A 9566-nucleotide genomic window follows, 5' to 3' on the forward strand; every position below is an offset into this window, starting at 1 on the left:
TGCTAACACTGGTTGTGTTTGTACCAGTTTATAAAAGCTCCAAGTACTGGTGTTCTGCTGATACAGCCACACTGATCTTAGGTTTGATGGCATCAGTAGCAAGAGCTATTTTTACAGCACATCATCCTGCTTATCCAAAATCTTTTTTTTTCTTTATCCCACATGCTTTGCCCTTGCATATTTTGTAGATGAAAATATTATAGAGATGAAATTAATAATTCTGTGTAATATCTGCTAAATGTAATTACAAATTTTCTTCTAATACATATACTGCTTTCCTTTATATAAAGGTACTTGCTCAAGAAAGACTTTCAATCCATTTTATAGGGAGAGACTGTAAAGGATGTCAAACAGTAGTAACAGAAGAAACTCCAGTTCATGCAAAGGATACAAAGCAATAGGGTACAATTTTTCTCTCTAACAAAAAGATGGGAGTGCAACCAGCTGGGGTACTTCAGACCAGGTAACAGCTCAGATTCTCCTCTCCCCATTCTACTTGCTTGTAAAGGTAAAAAGGGGTAGTTGGGTGGATGAGTTAGCACCTAACCAGCTGCTTTCCCTTGAGAAGTGAGTATATAGTAGAGCTTTGAACAGCAAAATTGTTTTTCATGTCATTAAAACTGATGTCATTATCAGCCAATTACGAAATGGTTTGTTTTGGCAAAGCACCTTTAGGTATTTGTTCCAGATGAATAATTGCAGATATTTGGAAGACTCTTAGCCCAGTGAAAGCTGATCGCAAAACTTGCATTTTGTGACATATCTGCTGGAGATTGGTGGTCTAATTTGTATTTGCCCCAGGGAAGACAACAGATTATTAACTGGTGCTCTAGTATACAAGTACAGATTTTTTTTTTTTCTATTTATGTCTAAATTTAACTTCAAATGGTCCAATTTTCTGTATTTCTTGAATGGAACTGAATGTTCCTGTTCCTAGCAGAGCAAACCCAGAGGTACTGGAAAGCATGAGGAAGCTGTGCAGCCCATTTTGCTTTTGGGGCAGCATTGGTGGGACCTGACCTGTTGGCCAGTAAGAACAGTGAACTGGAATAAGCGGGCAGCCCAGTTCTCCCTCGTGTATAGAAAGGAAAGAAATAAGCACCTGACAAATTACTCAGTGTTAGGTCATTCAGGGCTCACCCCACAAGCATAAACTGTTCATAGGTGGTTGGGATTTTTTTTTAATAGTAGTAATTTTAGAAGGTTTTTTTGCTGGTAGCATGAAAAGATCCAGCAAACATCTCACATGACGTGATCCACAATAACACAGTGTCTTGGCCTCTGCACTGGTAAGTACATAACATGCTTAAATATTAATTGGAGCAGGGGTTGTAAGGCGGGGGTCTCAAGCTCTGTGGAAAGGTGATTAAGAGGCAACAGGGCCAGGCATAGGTGGTTTTTCAGTGGCCAACACAGAACTTAACTTTCTTTGCAAAGTGGAAACAGCTGCAAAAGGAAAGTTGTGGGGGTGGGGAACAACAGCAACAACCCCAGATGCTATAGATTAGAATTAGGGTCCATCAATCTCAACCTGGAGGAGGGGGCAGCTACTTGGAAGGGATGGTAAAGTCTCATTTTCCTCTTCCTGTGAGTTGTTTAGGTAGGTAGCAAGGGGTTCTGAACTGTCTGAGGGGTCTGGCTTGGTGTGTGCTTCTGCTATACAGCAATTGGGTGATGTCAGGCTTGAGTGCTTTGTTAGCTGTAGCTTGAAATGATTTAGCTTAGCTGGGTACGAAAATATATGGACCTGTGAAGTGAGCCTACATCCTCTGGGGTCTACTCAAAAGTAGTGATTAAAGTTGGCCATTATGGGACTTGTGAGGGCTGATGGGATTTCAGCACAAAGTTATGAGACTGCAGGTGGGTGATGATAACAAAATACACACTAGGGCATGTTGTTTAATATTGTGTTTCTAGGTCTCTGAAACTGTATCAACTGGTTTTGTAATATCAGAAACGAAGCAGCTGTTTAGCCTGCTGTTTACAATGAAATTTCACAGCTTAGGAGGGGTGGGTGGTCTTGAATTATATAAAATTAATATAACTTTAGTTACTGCTGTCATTCCTGTTCTTGTGCAGATGCTGAATACATAAGATTGAGAATGTTCTAGTTCTTCACAAACTTCTTGTTTTGCCAGTATTTGCCAAGTTGTTTTGCCGACATTTCCCAAGTTTTGATGATGAATACAGATAGTATATGACTTAAAATCTCAGGCTGAGTAATGCTGAATGATAGGTAAGGTCATTTCCCAAATGCTTGTTTTCCTCTTTAAGTGAGAGAGGGTGGAAAAAAAAAAAGGAGAAGAGGGCAGTTTATATGTTCTATAATAGAAGCAAGCATCCTGATGATTAAAACAGATACCGTGTAGCTTTAATTTCCTGAGTATGAACATTGCTATCTTACGCTTTCATATCCTGAAATGAGAGACAAGACTGCTGGGAAGGTAAGCGATGAAGCTGCTGTAAAGCTGCTGAAATTACACAGCAAGAGATAAAGCAGCTCAGTAAGTTATCAGCCTCTGTCACATGGGGTGATATTTATCAGTTAGTTTATGCTGGGTATTTTTATTGCAGCCCAGGGTACATGCTCATCCTGCTGTTATAAGAGTTGCCAAGCCTCCCCCCACGATGGCAGGTACTGCATGTGCTTGTTCTTCCACCTTCGCTGTATTAGTCTCTTCTCCCTCCCATGTTAATGAAGATGAGATACTCCACGTGCTCGGTTTGTCCCAGCTTTGAAAGGCTTGTGTCTTGAGTCATTACAGTGGTGCACAATGTAGTTTGGGAACTTTTACAAGTCCTAGGTCTCATGGAATTGGGAACTTCTACAAGTTTTAGGTCTCGTGGATATCATAACCTGGATGATGGAGAAAACGAATTTTCTTTCCTATCTATTCCATCTTCACAGTTGTTTGCTCCTGCTCCCTTCTTTTGGTAGGGCAGTGAAGGAGAGGGACGACTACTAGAAAATGAAATTTGCTGCCAATGTTGGCAAGGTTTTTTTCAGTCTCGATGTGTAGTGTGGTTGTCGGTACTTCGAACAAAATGCTTTCCATGCTGCTTTGTCAAAACTGCTTCTCTAAAAATATCAAAGGACTCTCGGCACCAGAGGCCGACAGCTTTTCTCAGGAGATATAGAATCATTTAGGTTGGAAAAGACCCTTGGGATCATCGAGTCCAACCATCAATGCCACTCGACAAAGTTCTCCCTTACACCATATCCATTAACACCACATCTAAATGAGTCTTAAACACATCCAGGGATGGTGACTCCACCACCTCCCTGGGCAGCCTATTCCAGTGTCTGACCACTCTTTCCGTGAAGATTTTTTTCCTAATGTCCAGCCTAAACCTACCCTGCTGCAGCTTGAAGCCACTCCCTCTTGTTCTATCGCTAATTACCTGTGAGAAGAGACCAGCACCAACCTCTCTACAATGCCCTTTCAAGTAGTTGTAGAGAGTGATGAGGTCTCCCCTCAGCCTCCGCTTCCTCAAACTAAACAGTCTGAGCTCCTTCAATCGCTCCTCATATAGTTTGACAAACTAGATTTACTTTGTCAGGATTGTCGGAGCTGGTCCTTTATATGAAGTTTATGCTGAGTAGAAGACTGTCAGCTCCTCCTCTTTCTCATAAACAACTTTGATATTGGTGGAATGGAGGGGCAGGAGAATGAGCAGAAAGGTCCAGAGGAGTAGGAGACTGTTCCAGCTGGTTGGGCCTGGATGCCCTTGGTGCTTTCTGCTGCATGTAGTCCTCACTTTTGAAGGATCTGAGTCTTCCCCAGGATTTTGGTGTCCATCCTCGGCCTGTCACTGCCAAAGGACTAGGCTGTTTGCTTCAATATGGATAGATGATGATAAAAAGGAGCCTGGACATTTTAAGCATCTCTCTGCTTAGGTGCCTGGAGGCACCTTGGTCCCTGAAGGTACTGTGCAGTGGGCCTGAGCCAGGTTTGGGGAGCAAAATTGCACCATCTGGCAGATATGAAGCAGTACCACGTTGAGCCCATATGTACCTTTTGGGGTCTGGACTCCAGCACCAGGTTCATTACTGGCTCGCTCTTTCTCTCTTACAGCTGAGGTTTGAAAAGGGAAGCAGATCAGAGCAGAAGCACTTTAACTCTTTGCTACGAAATGGAGATGGAAAGTGATAGGAGTCAACAGGAGAGCACTGAGCCCAGTACACTAGTGCTGCTGCGCTACAGCTGTAGTAAGCTGTTTGGCATTGCTTACTTACTTTCTTCTGCAATTACAAAAAAAATAACTGCAATTAAAACCATATGGCTCTTCCCCTTTAGTGCCTTGATGGGAACAGTTTCATAGATCTTGCTGAAGGGTGAGGGTGGGAAATAACTTGGGTGTTCGCTGCTGCTCTTTTTTCAACTACAAATCTTAGGGAAAACCAGTTTCAAGGAGGAAAGGTTCACTGAATGCAAATAATTCCCTAGACAGAGGAGATTTTTGTTGCTTTTCTGACAGACTGGCCTCTCATTTTTCAGTATAATAAAATAACCACATCTTTTGGTGTTGGTCATTTGACATTTCCATTCCCAGCAAGGTCCCAGTGAAAAGGACATCTGGAAGTTGCAAACTTCCTAATAAATATTTATTGGGTTGGTACTTTGTCTTCAGATGTATTAAAGCAATGAAACGTACTTTGGAAATAAGACGCTTAAAGTGGTCAGTGAAAAAATGGCAACTTTTTCAGTGATGCAGTGGAAAAGAAGGACTTAGTGCAAACTTGCCCACTGTGTTTAGCATTTTGACTGGCTTTTTGTTAGTTTGGAATGCTCCCCAAAACTGCATTACACAAAATAGACTTGCTCTCATCTGTTCCAGATTACAGGGGTGGGTGGGATCTTCAAGTTATAAAAGAAAAAAGAGTTTAAATTCCTGACTGATTAAACAAAACCAAGCCTTATATGCGGAAAAGAAGCTTTGGGTTTTTTTAACTTGTTACCTGAAATGTGCACGCTCACTAAAAATGTTGATATTTTGCAGAGTGACCAACGTGTTGTACTGCTCTAAGCACAAAATGTTAAGCTGTTGAAAGTAGCGCAGGTACTGCACCTTAGCAAAGGATGCTTAAGTTGCTACTCTTGAACCTAAAAACTGTCTCTTCTGCAATGTCTGAGATGTCTGAATTCAGTATCCCTCGGCAGGTACCTTCACACGTGAGAATTTAAGGGAAATGCCTCATGTTATGGTCACATAGGACCATTGTCAGTTATTTACCAGTTTAAGATTCCCTCTAAAGCGTAACCTCTAACGCTTGCACGTGCCTGAACAGAAACAACCACCCAAACCTGAAATCGCTGGAAGCCCTTGTTAGGGAGCACTTTGAAATGTTCATTTTCCTGCCAGCTTAAACAATTGTTTGTTTGTCCCCTCTTTCTTTTATTTTGTTCAAAGCAGGGATATTTCAGTGTTTCCTCTTCTTCCCCTGCCTCCGTTTTCTGATTAAATTAAGTTGTACTAACTAGAAAGGATGGATTTACGTGTTGGGGTTTTGTCTTGTCTTTTAGATAGAGAGGAGTGAAAAGTGGTTGTTCCTTCTCTAGCCTATTTTGGCCTCTGTGAAAATGGCTTTTTTCTTATTTCCATTCCTGCAAATTTTTCAGCTCTTCACTGATGCTGGGATCACACGTGGGAGGAGATGGACGCAGCCGAGTGGTGAAAGGTTGGTTTAAGCCAGTCAGAAAGAGGGAATGTGGGTGTGCGTGTATGCAGGGGGAAGTGCCTTGTTCTTATGTTTTTCGTGGTTATTAGTTGCATAATAACTTCTGTGAGAAATTTTCCCCCTTGTTGCCAGTTTGTGTGAGTAGGTGCACGCTTCACGCCTGTGCAGAAGACTATAAAAGATAGGCAAAGATCATCCAGGAGCCTCTCGCTGGAGGTCTAGGAGTAATCACACCAGCTTCCTTCACGAAAGGGAAGCTTTGATGGAGGAAATGCATACGACATAGAGTAGCCTACTGCTGACAAGACGTTATTTATATTGTATCAGTTGTAGGGCCTGGGGTCAGGACAATGGCCCCTGGGGTAAATCTGGATGTGTGTGTACGTATGCATTGCATTACTTGCACTTGGGCAGTGCCGATAGCGTACACCTGACCTAGAAGGTGATCTGTGGAATAAACACTGATCCCAGTGTGCCCTTCTCCCACCTACACCAAGTGCTGTTTATCACAAAAGTGTTTTAGATGTAATGCTGGAAACTTACCCTGGGGCCCATCGCTGCTTTAGTGCTACTTTTATGTCTTGACAGAAGCAGGGGAGGGGTGTGTAGACGTGGACTAATGAGTTGCAATAGGATAAATGCCAGGTAATCCCTCTTGCTGCTGCCGAGGCAGCTTAACAGTGAGAAAAGACGCAAGGAGTAAAACCTGCACGTTATAAACAACTACGGAGCACAGGGGGGGAAAAAAAAAAAAAAATCAACCCTCATCGGGCCGCAGCGAGCAGGGTTCGAACCTGCGCGGGGAGACCCCATTGGATTTCAAGTCCAACGCCTTAACCACTCGGCCATCGCTGCTGCTGGTACATTTCTTACCCGGCTGCAGTCCTTACCCACCATTCCGCCGGCGGAAGTTCCCGCCCCTCACTCTACCAGGGGCCAATGGGCGCCGTCGCCTCTCCCCGCCATACACCGCCCCGCGGCCGGGCCGGGGAAGGGCCATGCCAAAATGGCCGCCGCGCCTCAGGCTTGCGCTGAGGGGAGGGTGGTGCCGGGGGAACGCGGACGTGTTAGCTGCCGCTATTTTTTATTCCCCTTTGTTTCTTTCTCCCCGGTTAGAAGAGCTCCGGTTTCCTCAGTGGCTCTGGGCGGTGCGGAGGAGCCTGAGACAGCTGAGATAAGGGCCACCTGCCGCAGGGCGGTTTTCCGCCGCTGTACGCATCCCCTCGGCCGTCGGGAAGATGGACGGTCAGGTCACTGCGCTCCGCAACGCGGGCAGCAACGCGAATAAATTTTCCGTGCAGCTCTCCAGCTCAGGAAGAATAAATGCCGGTCTCTATGCTGCTGGGTCTTTCTACCTAAAATATAAAGGCTGTAGAGGAAAGGCGGCAGGGAGTGTTTGGAGGCACGCTTCGGTTCCCTACTGAGGATGCAGCCAGTAACTACGACAAAATACACCAACATTGCATTAATTGTTAGAGTGGTGTTACCTTAATTTCCCCCCGTTTTTATTCTGTTCTTTCAAGTATTACAAAAGTTATCACATGACTATTCTATGTAAATTCACTCACTGCAGTTAGGTTTTTTTTACCCTAGCACACAGCTAATTGCGTCAGCAGTAGTATAATGGAAATTAAATGTAACTTCACTTTATATTATAGTCTGCTACTGAGGAAAATATTAATTTTCCTCCTTTTTGGAGGGTGTAATGATAAGAACAACTGTGTTTCTGGACCACTTGTAGAAACAGGGACAGTCCCTTAGCTGCACGCAGGTTGTTGTGACAGTCCTTTAATTATCCCTCTAAAGTAGACAGTAAAAAGCTGGACTGATACAGAAACATCGATACTACATGTTAGTGGCTTGTTGGTTTTTTGTTTGTTTGTTTTTTTCTTGCACTTAACTGCATAGGGTTCAGTGCTACTCTTGATTCTCCTGTATGTCTTTTTGTGTTATTGTGGATATAGAAAAAAAAAATACAACACTATCAAACTTCACGTAGAGTTTATCATTGTGCTGTTTGCTGTGTTTTAGATGAGGAATATCTTAAAAACATGAACATATGAAATGTCCTTATTATCCTACTTTGTATCCCCCTATCCAGCTCGGTAGCTCAGCATCATCATAATCTGTGTTTACATTGTTGGTTGTTCAATGTGCTCATACCCAAAGTGATTTGGCTTGTTTTGTGTGATGTCCGTGTAGTTTGGTATGTTTGTGTGAGGCTCTCAAAGCTGCATTATGCCTGGTAAGATGCTGTCTCTATCCTATAGTGTACCTGGTTTCATATACATGAAGATGAAAAACATGATTATACCAAATTTTTACGTAAATAGCAAAGATGCGAAAAGCAGGGTGAGGAAAAGCAGTGCCTTCAGTACACCACATTATAGCCAAGGGGAACTTCTTAAAGAACAGAAATAGAGGTGGAGACAGTCAGAGCTCATGTTTGTTGGTGAAGAAAGAAGTATTTTTTCAGGTGTAAATGCCAAAAAAGACTTGTTGGGGCTTTTAGTACACAGAGTATTTGTGTGTGGCAGGTTTTTTTTTCTTTTTTTTTCTTTTTTTAAATTGATTTGGGGACAAGAAGCAGAGCTGTTCACTTCTACTCTAATGGATCTGCTGTACGTTTATTTTCTTTATGGAAAATAGACTACTTGAAATCTATGCAAGTAATTTGTTTTAGGAAGATCTTATGAAATGCAAGAACATTTTTACTATTCAAAGCCAAAGGAAACCAAATCATAACAACACATCGAAGTTCAGATTTGGTAATACCCTTTCAGGTAAGGGTATAACTGTTCCTGAAGGGAATGAACCACAGTTCCTGGGTTTTGATTGTTTTGTTTTGTTTTTTTTTCCCCTCCCCTGGACAGAAGCTTATGCGTACGTGCTCGTGTGAGCCGACACAGGCAGGACACAGGAACAACCCCAAAACCACAGATGAAAGGCAAAGAGCAAATTTAACTTGATACCTCGCGGACCAGGGAATCTCTGAAGCAGCACTTGGGCAGAGGCCCACAAGCAGGGGACACTGGCACCGTGGAGCAAGAGTCCTTGGTAGCGAGAGAGAGAGTGAGGGAATGTCCCAGCCTTCTGTTTCGCCTGTATTTCAGGGATTCAAGCAGGTGTAGTTTTCCACTGTGCTTTCATCTTCTCTGACAGCAGGGCAGGAATCTCAAGCATGTTCGATAAGGTACCTCTAAATCCATCACAGGCCTATGTTATCTAAGCGCAGATGTTCTACTTGTTGAGCACATAAGACTAAGAAACAATTAGTGTGATATATGTGTTTTCTGACACCCCATGTGCGAGTCACTTGAGCATGTTTACAATCCTCCTCGCTGATCTTCTGTTACTCTCCTGCAGTGCTATATATTGGTCTTCATATGCTTTTTACATATATTTGCCGCACAGTACATGCATGATGGATATGACTGAGATTTCCAGTCATTGAGCAGGCAATTTGAAGTTTTGAGTGAACTGCTGGATATTTAAAAATCCTGGATGACTACACAAAGTCTTCACCTTCTGAATAGATGACATTTCCAGGATGAGTAAAGGGCAGTAACTTAGACTTATATTCTGGTTGTGAATGAAGGCCTTTTGCCACTTAAGGTTGTTTAATGACCTAGACATCAATGCAATAAATGGCAAGTTACCACCCGAGTCTTTTATGATACTTGCACAAGGTTAGTTTGCCCAGAAACTGTTAACAGAAAACTTCTAAATGCTCTGCATTTTGAATCTTGCCCACTTATTAAGGACAGTTTGTAAGTGTAAAAAATTCCCCTTATTTATATTAAATATAAAATATGCCTTCCCTGTTTTTCCAGATCCCTTGTTCTGTTTTTCTCATTGAAGAAACATGCCAAAAAAAAAAAAAAGT

General features: G+C 42.7%; 1 protein-coding gene and 1 non-coding gene across 5 annotated transcripts in view; one reads left to right on the forward strand and one right to left on the reverse strand.

The window, feature by feature from the left end:
• The window catches only part of DNAJC12 (DnaJ heat shock protein family (Hsp40) member C12), a 16802-nt gene extending 14094 nt beyond the window's left edge, over positions 1-2708 (forward strand). For 3 of the 4 annotated variants that reach the window (XM_054204666.1, XM_054204667.1, XM_054204668.1), the window contains exon 7: positions 1-2708. This exon is cut by the window's left edge and continues 1548 nt beyond it. The gene's annotated coding sequence lies outside the window, so the exon portion shown is untranslated. The other variant, XM_054204669.1, reaches the window with a different exon arrangement.
• Positions 2709-6453: 3745 nt separating this feature from the next.
• On the reverse strand, positions 6454-6535 carry TRNAS-UGA (transfer RNA serine (anticodon UGA)). The gene has a single exon. It is a non-coding gene; the product is annotated as a tRNA-Ser (tRNA).
• Between the last annotated feature and the right edge of the window lie 3031 nt (positions 6536-9566).

Source organism: Rissa tridactyla, chromosome 6 (genome assembly GCF_028500815.1).
Source record: "Rissa tridactyla isolate bRisTri1 chromosome 6, bRisTri1.patW.cur.20221130, whole genome shotgun sequence".
In the NCBI taxonomy this organism is placed as follows: Eukaryota; Metazoa; Chordata; class Aves; order Charadriiformes; family Laridae; genus Rissa; species Rissa tridactyla.